We start from the raw sequence: 13,191 nt of genomic DNA on the forward strand, positions 1-13,191 counted from the left end.
TTCACATGATAGCTAGCAGGGCATGCCAGGCCTGACTCCAGATCCTGACCTAGCCCTGGTGCAACCTACTCCACGGCCTCCCTCCTCCCACTCAACTACATCCTGCAGACACTAAACAATTCCAGTGGATAATGAGCCAATCGATTTGGGCCATGAATAGAAATGCCTATGGGCAGATGGACCCTACTGCTGTGCACCCATGGGGGAAGGAGAAGAGGCGCACCAATGCTATGCAATTCCCTTACATGGGACACTGCATGTTAGCTTCATGTTTTTGTTTGATTTCTTGGCCCGTCAGTTTTGTTTGCACTTTCTTTGTGGTGATTGACTGTCAAAACATTCCTGTCCGATCTGTTGGCATGGAGTGCTTGGGAAATGAGGTGGGGGAGGGGAGCAGGAGAGAGAGAGAGAAATGAATTTGAAAGCAAAAGCTTTTCATAAGGTCTCCAATTAACAACACATAAAATCCATTATCTCACCGGTAAATGAATACAGAGCATGGAGCTGCTCAAACCACCCATCATCACAACCCCATTAATTGGACTCAAGGAGGATGAGGAAATGGATGCCAGGAGTGGAGGCCTACTGATTGGAGATCAACTTTCAGGATGCCTGTTCCAGGGCCAGCGTAGGTATTGACCCACTGCTGGTCCAGGATGCTCTCTTACCCTTCGGGCTGCTGTGCAGTATGCACCATGGCCCAGTAATCCAAATGACCCTGGGCAAAGCTGTGCCTACATGGCTTTACAGGCAGTACCACCTTCCCTTCAGTTGTCAAAAGTTTATTCTACCACCAGTCAGTACCCAATTACATCCATCTCTCTCCCCTGCTCTCCTCGCAGGACACAGCCAAGGTAGTAACAGATATTTTAGGGGATCCAGACTAACTGAGGGTACAGACAGAGCTAATGGAGAGTGGGGACAAAGTCGCAGCTTGGCCCAATTTGAAAACATTGGATCTCCAGAACAGGCATCGTGCAGCCCACACCGGTGCCCTCTCGTGGCTCATGCCCCATCTCTGCCTCCTCAGTCAGAAATGGTCATCTTCCTGAGGAGGATTCATGAGGATAGGGAAGAATTTTTTTTTTTTTTTAACAGAACATGTCCCATTCCCAGCCAGCTCTGGTGTCCCTCCATTTTTTGTTTTTTAAATAAGGGAGCCATTACAGCTGGTCCCACTGTTTATAAAGTCTGAATCCTGCACCAGTTTTCACACTATGGTATTGTAGAGGATTATTTGTACTAATGTAGCTCCAAATCAAGGAGCAGACCCATTGTGCCAGGTGCCGTGTACGCACACAGGATATAACTACACAGCTGCTTCCCAGACAGGTATGCAAATAGCTTCCACAGGCTCCTGTGCGGGGGGAGCTCCATACTCCTGGAAGGGGCGGGGCTTCAGGCAGAAGGGGCGGGGCCAAGACAGCTAGCCCTCAGAGCCACATAGCTGCGGTGTAGTGCTCCAGCAGCTATTTAAAGGGCCTGGGGCTCCAGCCACTGTCTTCAAACCACCTAGAACCAGGGCAATTGCCTCTCCCACCCCCTTCACCCCATCAACAGGCCTGTTCTCAGCACAGGTAAACAGACATGGGGTTAGCACATGTTACCAAAACTAAAAACAGCAACGTGTCTCGGGCAGCATAGGCAGCAGTTTGGGCTAGCAACCCAAGGCCATACAGGGAGTGTGGACCAGGTTTGTCTTCGGACAGCTAGTCCAAGGTGACACAGCCACATTTCTCTTTTCAGCATGCTGCCTACCCACACTGGAAAGTGTTGTCCCAGCTGCAGTGTAGACAGACAGACCAGACGTCATAAGAACAGCCATGCTTTGGGTCAGACCAAAGGTTCGTCTAGCCCAGTATCCTGTCTGCCGACAGTGGCCAATACAGATGCCCCAGAGGGAGGAAACACAACAGGTAATCCTCACATGATCCCTCTCCTGTCACTCATTTCCAGACAAACAGAGGCTTGGGGCACCGTGCCTATCCATCCTGGCTAATAGCCATTGATGGACTAACCCTCTATGAATTTGTCTAGCCCTGTTAAAGTCCTAGTCTTCACAACATCCTCTGGCAAGGAGTTCCACAGGTTGACTGTGCGCTGCATGAAGAAAAACTTTTTGTTTTAAACCTGTCTACCCACGTTGGGAAGGTTGCCTCCAGTTACAGTGTAGACACACTCAGAAAGACTTGATGACTTGCACATGGTTACACAACAGGTCTGGGACACAGCCAAGAACCAAAACCAGACCAATTTCTTCCCCACAACAGCAGCTTTCTTTTCTATACTATTCATGTTAGATACAGGTCCCTTTTTAAATCTGTTTTTGGTCTGAGTGTGTTCATTTATTCATGCCCAGCACCAAACCTGATTGGTTTCATCATCAGCCCAATGAGAAGCCATAAAGGGCAGAAATTGAATTAAATTACGCCATGCTTTGAAAGCATTGGGAAGATCATGCTCCGCCACCCCGACACACACACACACACACTCACTCTAGAAAATGACAATTTCACTGATCACTGTATATTCAATTATATTCAATTATCAGCCCTCCTGATTAAGTTAGACTCATTATTTAGGCAACCATGCAGATCTCTTGTTATTCATCACTTGGAATACTAGCTCTTCATAACAAAAGGCTTTAATGTTGCTACATCATCTCAGTTTCACTACAGGATTGGATTAGGAGGCATCTAATAGAGAACAGTAAGAGCAGCTGAAATACACTAAAATCAAGGAGAACAGACTCTTTTCCCCCACATAAATCAACATTCATGTCATCAGTCAAGCAGGGCCTACATTTGTTTTGGAAAACAAGGCTTTGCCCATGTGCAGCAGATAGACAATTGGTGATGTAAAAGCAGGGACTCTACCATGGACGCTCTTCTTGTCTAGTGCTTCATTTAGCAACAGGAGTATATGCCACAAGGAGACAGTTCAGAAGCAAACACTTCCTTGGACTCATTGGCTTTAGAGACAGGATCCATATATGCTAATATTCCAAATTCAAATTATGCACAGGAAGCACACCATCTTGAGAAGACTGTCATACAACAGATTGGGGAATTGAGCTGAGAGCCAATAGACCGGGGTCGGCAACCTACGGCACGCAAGCCACTTGCCAATTTTCATAGGCACGTGAGGCAGGAGCTCAGCCCTGCCCCTCCTGCCCCATGCAGCCAGGAGCCTGCACCAGTGTTCCCTTAACGTGTGCACCTAGCCGGCGACGTACGGAAAAAGTCTCATCTACACCCGCCCACCTCCACGGCAGCACTCACTTCCTCCTTCTCCTGGAAGGGAGTGTTGTGGCTGTTGTGGAGGGACGGAGACAGCCCTGGCTGCATTGGGGGTGGCTGCTTCGATGACCACTCTGGCAGCCTGGGCCATGTTGGGGGTCCGGCTGCCACTGAAGCTGCATTGTGGGGTGGCTGCTGCCAGTGTTTCAGGCTTACAACACGTGGCGGGCGTGTTGATGCCTGGGTGGGAGGTTGAAGCCGTGGGCACGTTACTGCCAGTTGGGGGGAGGCTGAAGCCACGGACGGGCGGGTTGCTGCCAGGAGATGTTGGAGCTGTCGGAGGGAGGGTTGGGGACTGGGATGGGTCCGGCGCCACGTAGGGGGGTGGCTGCTTGGGCAGCCAGGGCCATGTTGGGAGTGAGCTGCTGCTGGGGCTGAGGCCACATAGTGGGGGTGGGTGCCACTGGCATTTCAGGCCTAGAACACATGGCAGGTGAGTGGGTTGCTGCCACAGCATGCTGAAGCTGCGTGCACGTGGGTGGGTTGCTGCCAGGGGCGAGGTGGGTGGGGATTAAGGTTTGCATGGGTGGGTTGCTGCCGGGGGGAGGAGCAGGATTGGAGCCACGGGCACGTGGGTTGGAGATGGGGATGGGTCTGCAGCAGCACTGGGGTGGGGAGGGGCTGCTCGGGTGGCCACCCTGGCGTGCCATCGGTTGCCAGACCCTGGCTCAGGGGCTTGTGTGCTGCTCCAAGTATCAAACTACGAACCTGAGAACTCAGCAAGGCAAAGCAAGGCCAAGAATCACACAAACAGTACGATCAGCATCTTAATTTATTTATTAGCCACGCTTCTGTAAGTAGGACTATTATTTACTTTAAAAAGTAGCACCAGCATGCTGACCCGTAAGTAGAAGTGAATAAGTTAATTCTCAGCACGCCACTTCTGAAAGGTTGCTGACCCTCGACCATCATTCCATTCAGGACTCTGCTCCTGAGGCTCTGTCTACACGTCACAGTTTAAGGCACCGCTGCAGCTATCAGGGGAGTAGCTAATAGCTCTGGGACCTGTTTTTTCACATCCTGAGCCAGAAAGTTGACAGTGCCGTGAAGTACCAGTGTAGACTTGGCCAGACTCATTGTGTGACATTGGGCAAGTCCTAGCCACTCTGTGGCTCACAGGAGCAAAGCTATAACAATCAAGAGATACGTTGATAGATTAGAAATAGAAAACCCATGAGAGAAAAAGCAGGGCAGTCTCAAATGTTGCATTAAACACCAACAAGCTCCTGGGACTGGATGTACCCATTCAGAAGCACTGCAGGCCCTACACCTGAGGGACCAGAGAGGCTGCCCAGACAGAGTTACTAGATGGTTTAAAAAAAAAAAAAATACTACACACATTTGATCTCAGATCAGGGGAGGGGGAGGGAGGACCAGCCGGGAGGAGGTTGGGGGGAGCGGGGCTGGCTGGGGAGAAGAAGGGGGGGGGACTGACCAGCGGGGAGCGAGGCTGGCCCGGGCGTACGCAGATCCTGGGGTGCTGCTGTCCCGTGCATGGTCCTGGCAGGGCGCACGGTCAAGTCTGGCCCCGGGGTGGGACATTTCAAAAGCAAATGGCACGTGGAACTAAACATTGCTAAAATACAGAAGTTATCAAAGCCCAGGCAAAAGAGATCTCAGCTGGAAAAAAACCCAACTCTGGTCACAGCTTAAGGGTTAGAAATGTAGGCAACTTACATGAGTCATTTGTTCAGAACTTGCAATTTACACACATGCCCCCCAAAGCTCTTTGAAAGTCCAAAATCCTTTTAAAAACAAAAAAAAGTTCAAAAATTCAGGTAGTAAAAGGTAAGCCAAAAAAGTTTAAAATATTTAGTCTCTCATAATAAACATAGCAAGGGACCTCAAATTTTCAAATATATACAGGCAGTCCCCGACTTACGCGGATCCGACTTATGTCGGATCCGCACTTACGAACGGGGCATTTCTCTCCCCGGAGCTCACGGGCGGCGGGTCGCCACCCGTGTCCTCTGGGGCAAGAAAAGCTTCTCCCGGTCTCCCTGGTCTGCTGGGGGGGGTTCCAGCAAAGCCGCTGGACCCCCCCCCCCCCAGCACACCAGGGACACCCGAGCAAAGCCGCCCAGGCGGCGGGAGTCCCGCTGCCTGGGCGGCTTTGCTCGTTTTCCCCGGAGCAAAGCCGCCCAGGCAGCGGGACTCCCGCCACCTGGGGGGCTTTGCTCCTGTCCCCCTGGTCTGCTGGGGGGGTCCAGCAAAGCCGCTGGACCCCCCCAGCAGACCAGGGACACCCGAGCAAAGCCACTATCTGGGCGGCTTTGCTCCTGGGCAAACGAGCAAAGCCGCCCAGGCGGCAGCTTTGCTCTGGTGTCCCTGGTCTGCTGGGGGGGTCCAGCGGCTTTGCTGGACCCCCCCAGCAGACCAGGGAGACGGGGAGCAAAGCCTTGGAGCACGCCCGCAGCGGGACAGCCCAGGCGCGCTTGGGCTGTCCCGCTGCGGGCGTGCTCCAAGGCTTTGCTCTCCGTCTCCCTGGTCTGCTGGGGGGGGGGTGCAGCTAGTGCCTCCCACCCCAGCAGACCAGGCTTTTCTTGCCTACCCCTGGGGTAGAGCAGCTGGGGGCTGCTGGGTTGGTCCCGCAGCACCCCAGCTGCTCTGCCCCAGGCGTCCCCAAGTCAGCCGCTGCTGAAACTGACCAGCGGCTGACTACAGGAAGCTGCCCACCATGCAGCCCCGCCCCACAGCAGCTGAGCGGCCATTTTGCAACTGTTCTGAGGAGGTGGGCAGGAGGCAAATTTTTGGTGTGCAAATGCGCACGTTGGAGGGAACCCTGGTCCTTACTGGGCCCACTAAATTGAATCCAAGGTGATCTATCTCCAGAACGTCGATCAGAGGGTAAGGGAAGACAAGCCCCGAGTGACACAAGGCTGAAATTCCATCTCTAACTCTACCACCCTTACTGTAGGAGCCAGGAACAGTCACTTTACTTCTCCATGCTTCAACTGGTGTAAAATGGAGATATTGGAAATACTGTTGTAAGACACTTTGCTATGTATAAATGTGAAGTTGTCTTTAAATGCAGGGTGTTATCAGATATTAGTATTATAATAGAAGATCATAATCCATTAAAATGCTACTAGCATAATTCTACTTGGGATTTGTTAGCTTTTGGGGGAGGGTCATTAAGATCATAGAAATTAAAGTATTAATGCTATTCTAATCAAGTCCATAGCCAGTTTTCATTCCTGCATCTCCAGTGAAGATTAAAAAGCACACAAGCTAATAATTTTATTGAAAACAATCTTCCTTTATTATAACGTGCCCCTTCCTCCACACACACCCCCACGCACCTACCCACCCACATATATATGAATCATAAACAGAGATAAGAGCTTTAAAAAAAAAGTCACTGCCAGGTTTAAAATAGGTTCCCTGGAACACAGGAGCTCACCAGAGACAATCAATCAAGATTAAGACTAATCTGATAGACTAAGATTGCTATATGATTATTATATACATCACGTAGGAACACCAGTCAAACCTCGTTTTGCAAAGACAAGCAACCAAGATGATTGTCCCTGCCCTAGGGATCTCACAATCTGTAGGATATAACAGTAGTGAAAGAGAAACTGCATGGAGATGGGTTGGAACAGAATCAGACTGAACACAATATGTGGAGAAACCGTTTTGCTATGCTTTTAAGCTTAAATCAGTCATATTAGCATCAGATAGGTCTTTGTCACATATAAGAGGATAAAAGTCTACTACAGCTGGCAGCTAGTGGAATTACTCCTTTGGCTCATGCAATCCAAGCTCAAGGTCTGAATTTAAACATCACTGACAGCCCAATTGGGACAGTCATACTTCTAATCCAGAACTTTTAGATTCAACTGCTAATTCTTTGCTTCAGGTGTTTCAGAAACTGCAAGTACATACAGCAAAGTGGGATTACAATGACCTTCTGAAAACCCTTTTTCATGGAAGGACTAGTGTAACCATAGACATTCCCTCGTGGCAAACTAACTGAGGCACAGAAGTGAGTCAGCATTTAAAAAGGTTTCAATTGCAAAAGTGAGCGTCTCGTTGATGGAATTTATAATGCAATCAGCTTCATCCTATTCACGTTAGCACTTATTGAAAAAAAAAATCTACAGAGCAACAAGATTAGGGACTCTCTTATTACATCAGTTTCCCCACAATCCATCATTTTATACTTCACTCTACTTACAACTTTACATCGGAAGTTTAACTTGCAGAAAATGTGAATGATCACAAAGCTTTTTTAAAAATCTCTACAGTGAACAGAAAAGATACGTGCTACCTTCCTAGGCAATTAGCATGCCGGGGGTGAAGATTAACTAGACACTGGCAATGGAGTGGTCCTCAGAAAAAGTCTAGGGTTCAGCTGGAACACTTACTTGAATCTCTTGGGGTCTGCAAACACTGGCCAGTAACACACAAGAAACGTTTGTCAGCCAGTTAGATTCTCAAAGCTGTCACTTGTACATCCCTGTGGAGGACAGTTCCTTTAAGTGACACAGGATTGGACAGCTTTGGGGTGTGATTTGGGAACATAGAAGAACGGAGGATGAAGCTTCCTTTCATCTGTAGTGAGGCCTTGTCTACACTAACAGGATTTTGCTAGGTAGTTATCCTGGTGTAGTTAAACCTGCAAATCCCTCTAGTGTGGACCCGTATATATTGGTATGCGTGATGGGGAGTGCATACCCCGCACTGAAGAGGAGGGGAGGACTAAGACTATGTGGGTAGAGGCAGTCCCAACCCTTCACCCAGACTGGGCATGCTCTAAGTGCTGGCACAGTATAAAAGGCAGCAGAGCTGCTCAGTCTGGACTAACCAGCAAAGGCGAAGAACCTCCTGCCGGAGCTCCTGAATTGCTGCTGCCAGCTACCCCAGCAGCGAGAACCAGAGGCCCGGGAGACAGCCACAACCCAAACCCCGCAGAATCCCAGGGAGAAGCGATTGATGGAGAGCTGGAAGACTCAGTTACCACATGGGACACTGATCCAAACAAAGTGATAGGAAGTAACCCAGGGAGGGTGCAGGAGCGGCCTCTCCCACCTCTGTATCCTCAGCATGTTTTGGCTGGATTCCCCACTGAGGGAGTGGCAGACCGTGCTGCTACTCACAGGGCCCTGGGTTGGCACCCGGTGGAGCAGGGTGGACCCAGATCCCCTTACCAGGGCATGAGCCCCAACCATATTGACACTGGCCAGTAGACCATACTGCCCTGAACTAAGGGCTATTTATTGACTCTAACCAGTAAGTCATACTGCCCTGAACTGAAGCATATATATTGACTCTGGCCATTGGGCCACACTGACTGGTGAGCCGGGCCACTTATGAACTTGGGGTTACCCGGAGACTAGTGAAGTGTGCCAGATTAGAGTGATGGCCAATCCCCTTGTGGCCAAGGAGGCAGCGTCTGCACCCTGGAAGGCGGTCACCCCAGTGACGGGGAATTCTTACGCCGCCATATGAAAGACCTATCGGAATAGCTAACCCAAACACCTACTGGGTGTGGTGTACTGTCCCATGTAGACTTGCGTAGACCCGACCACATCAGGTCTAGTGTAGTCTACATATTTTATATAGCTGGAGTTGCGTACTAACCTTCCAGATCAAGCATGGTCTAGGTGTAGGCTAGCATAGACCCGACTTGATGTGGTTCGCCATTTGCAGCCAACAGGAGCTGCAGGAAGCAGCATCCCGGCCCATACCGCTTTCTGCAGCTCCCTTTGGCTCCAAACAGCAAACCAGAGCCAATGGAAGCCACAAGGCTCCATGGCTGTGGAGCCAGTCAGTAAACAAACCAAAGCAGCCTTCTCTAAGTAGGTCCGTGGACCACTCTGAGAAACACTGTTGTAGAGGCTCCTGCACTAAGCTCCAGAGAACCCAGGCCTGTCAGTGTTACAAATGCACATACTAGGGATGTGAACGACTAGTCGATTATCCAATAAACCTATTGCTTCAATATGGGTCAATACTTAGAAGCTTTCAGAACAAATATATTTGTTGGCACTTGAATCACATCTCTGCTCCTTATCTTTCTTGGAATATATTGCCTAGGAAGAATTATCCTAAGGAAAAAAAAAACAAAATTTAAAAATGACTCAATGGGACAAAATTAATCTGTGGTGTAACATCCCTAGAATCAATGGTATATCACCTCCAAGGATTCATCTGTATGCAGGGGGGGTCAGTTTAAAAAACAAGCCAAAGGCCAGGTTTTGAAGTCTTCAGCAGTTCTCACAGGGATGTTTATGGCCATTTATTAAGTTGCTGTAAAAGGCATTTGAAAATCTGGTGCTGAGCACTTCTGAAAAAGTGGCCGTAAATGGGAACATATGGCAAGCTTTTTGATACAGTCACTGAGTCTCAGAAATCCTCCCCAGGACCTGTTCCTTCGCTTCCTAACCCCTGCCAGGAAAACAAACTGGTCAGCCTGGCTCTTTGCCTTTTCAACAAGAGCAAATTCTCCTAAACATTTTGCAGTCGAAAGGACAGACATGAAATAATATGATCATTAACCAAGATCAAGCCTGGATCCGAAGCGATCTGCTAGCTCAGTCACCCATATGTTCACAGCAGGTTTATGTTAGCTTCATAAGGCTCCATGGAAGCTCCGGGATAACAAAGGGACAGCCAGGGTAAATCCTAATTAAATTCCAGCAACGTGTTTTTAAAAAAAAACAAAAAAAAACCCACAATAACACTTCATCTGTTTCCATCCAAGGGGGAGAGTAGCAGAGCCACAGTGCCCCTCTGAGCAATGAAATTTTGCTATTTAGCTTGCCATATAGGAGCCAATTAAAAATTATTCATCAACAGCCTTTGTTTCCTAGATGTCCAACCTAAATGCAACTGGTATTTTTAAAAGGGGAGGGTACAAAAAATAATCATCACGATGGAGACGCATAATTCTGCTAAAACTTGAAAGATAAAAATACCCACTGAAGTGACACATGGTGCATGTTGATCAGGGGGAACGCATAGAAGAGAATGCCAATAAGCTGCTATTGACGCAATTGAGCAGACTGCATTTCTAAGCAGGCCAAGTTTCTGCGTGACGTCAGTCTCTAATTTAATGGCAGCACATGTAACTTCACTTCATCTCAGGAACGGGCTGAGAAGGTCACGAGAGACTGATGCAGAGTGAAGAGAGGGTACAAGAAAAGAAATGTGCATAGGAGAGGTAGAAAGCACTAATCCTCCTTCACAGGAAAGATAATACACTCCAGATCCCTGCTTCTGGATTCCAAACAGTATCTGCATGTAAGTTAACCCTTTTGTACAGGCGTCAAAGAAGTTTATAATAAACGGGAACCAGCGAGGAGCTTGACAGTCTACAATAGTGGGGTACATTTCCTATTCCATTTCTCAGTGGACCAAACATTTTAACTCAAGGACAAGTCATTTTAAACCCCCAGCAAGGTGCATGGATCTGAGGGGAAAGCCGCAAGAGGGAGAGCTCTCTGTTAGGTTGGCTTCTGTACACAGGATACAGGATAATTGCTGTGTGGGCACAGGCGGTCCCGTGGGGAAGTAAAGCCATTTCAAAATTAACTGCACCGCAGGAGGAAAAGAAAAGTATGTCTGCTGGACGCTAAAGCTGCCTAACCAAATCGTTAACATTTTGTTGTGCCCATTTCCATTTTTCACTTTTGTTTCCACTTGGAATGTATTCTTTAAAAGAAACTGCATTTTCTCCACTTCCTGCCAGTTTATTGTTAGGTTTCTAAAGCTGGAACATGCAGCAGTCATGCCAAGTTCTAAGACACTTAGGCCAGGTCTACACTAGATCTGGAAGGCCGGCTTAACGTATGCAACTCCGGCTATATAGAATATGTAGCTGGAGTTGGTTTACCTTAAGCTGAGCCTGGCAGCATCCACACAGCAGGAGGCTAACAGGTTCAAACACTCCTGTTGGCTTCCCTTACTCCTCACGATTGTGGGGAGTACTGGCACGAGATGCAGCCGCCCTCAGCTTTCGATTGAGGGGTCTATATTAGACCTGTTACATTGAACACCAGAATGTCAATCTCCAGCACAACAAGTGAAGAAGTACCCTCAGGGTATGTCCACACTGCAATTAAACACCTGTAGCTGGCCCATGTCAGCTGACTAGGGCTATAGGGCTAGGAAACTACAATGTAGACGTTCTGGCTTTGGCTAGAGACCAAGCTCTGGGACCTTTCCTATCCCAGGGGTCCAGAGCCCAGGTTCTAATGTGAGTCCAAATGTTTGCATTACACTTCTATAGCCCTGTAGCCTGAGCCCAAGTCACGTGCACAGGCCTGTTGTAGATGTTTAACTGCAATGTGGACATACCGTCAGCCTGTCAGGACATCCCAGCTGACTAACCCATCACATATGGAGGCAAAGTGAAGGTTAAATTCATTATTCTGCCTGTATTGTTACTCGCAAAGCAATCTGCATTGTCTGGAACATCAGAGGAGGAAGCCCAGAGATGCAGAACTGTCACATTGAAACCAAAGACCTGGGCAAATGCTTAAATATGACACAATACAGCCAGAGTTGTACACAGCCTCACCATTACATGGAAAACTCCCCTTAACAATAACAGGAATGAAATGTGTATGGTGTCCCTAATTCCACAGCTCAAAACCAACCTTCCTCTTGACTCCCATATCTGCTTCCTCTGGCAAACCAGTTTAAGCTTTGTCTACATTATACAGTTTTGTTGACAAAACAGTTGGAGGAACACACATTTCAATGCTACTTCTACCATCCAACCAAATTCTCCCACATAAGGAAAGAATGATTAGCTTGAGCCAGTGGGGGGGACTAAGGGGAGGATCCACAAACATTTGCATCAAGAAAGTGAAAAATAGTTTCTAGGGAACCATGTTTTACTATAATATTTACTGAAGCTTAGCCAGCCTGTTCTTAGGAAAATAAACGAGCTTTGCAAAAGAATAAAGGTTCTCATCAACATCAAGCTTCCGGAGATTGATGGTGAGTGTAAAAAAGGTGTGAACCATAAAGACCCTTTTACAAAGCAGTATAAGAGGGTCTGAGTCTCATTTCCAGACAATGCGGATTACCCTTCTCTTTTAAAACATTTTATTTATATAGATGCCTCAATTCAGATCTCTGGCTGCCTAATCATTGCCCTTGTTTTCAGAAATGTTGCTGAAGACTTTTCCTTGCCTGCCATTTAACTGGTTGCCATTGAGTGACACTGCTTCTTTGTGCCAGTGGCACTAAAGGAATTGGTTTAGGCTGAGTTCCCTCCTTGATTTGTGGGGGGGGGGTTTTCATGGAAACAAACAAGCACAAAAGGAGTATTCCAGAACTCGGCAGCAACACTGAAAGAGACTTCAAATTACAGTAGGTGTAACTGTAAACCATTCTTGACCTTGCTCAGTAATTAGAGGAGAGGTTTCTTAATGCAAATGATAGAATTGGAACTTCTTTGCTGAATATATGGCTTAAAATACATTTCATCCTTTTGTTTGAGAAGTCTCTTCCCAGGGTTCCAAATATTGCTGTTTCAGGGTACGTCTACACTACAGAGGAAGATTGAAGCTGCTGCTGTAGATCTTCCATGGTTCAAATTAGTGGTCCAGTTAAAACAGCTAATTCAAAGTGAGAGAGGCTCTCCAGTCAATGCTGGTAACTCTGCTTTCATGAGGTGAAAGGGAAGTTGAACGTCCTATAGTGTAGATGGTGCCAAAAGCCCAGTTAAGCTACTTTGACTTCTGCTACACAATTAATATAGCTGAAGTTGCATATCTTAATTCAATTTTATCCTATAGTATAAACGCACCCTTAGGCAGGACTTTGAAATTTGGTTTGGATTTTCCATAATAGCATCAGGAAAAAAATATCTCTAACAGAATATCACATTTCATCTTTACTTGTAGAGGATGTGATGGAAATGCATAAAATCAAA

The 13,191-nt window shown here is 47.7% G+C and overlaps 1 protein-coding gene across 4 annotated transcripts in view; it reads right to left on the bottom strand.

Moving 5' to 3' along the window:
* Positions 1-13,191, bottom strand: part of PITPNM3 (PITPNM family member 3) — a 518,333-nt gene that overhangs the window by 434,094 nt on the left and 71,048 nt on the right. The window lies entirely within an intron of this gene.

Source organism: Pelodiscus sinensis, chromosome 21, assembly GCF_049634645.1.
Source record: "Pelodiscus sinensis isolate JC-2024 chromosome 21, ASM4963464v1, whole genome shotgun sequence".
Taxonomy (NCBI): domain Eukaryota; kingdom Metazoa; phylum Chordata; order Testudines; family Trionychidae; genus Pelodiscus; species Pelodiscus sinensis.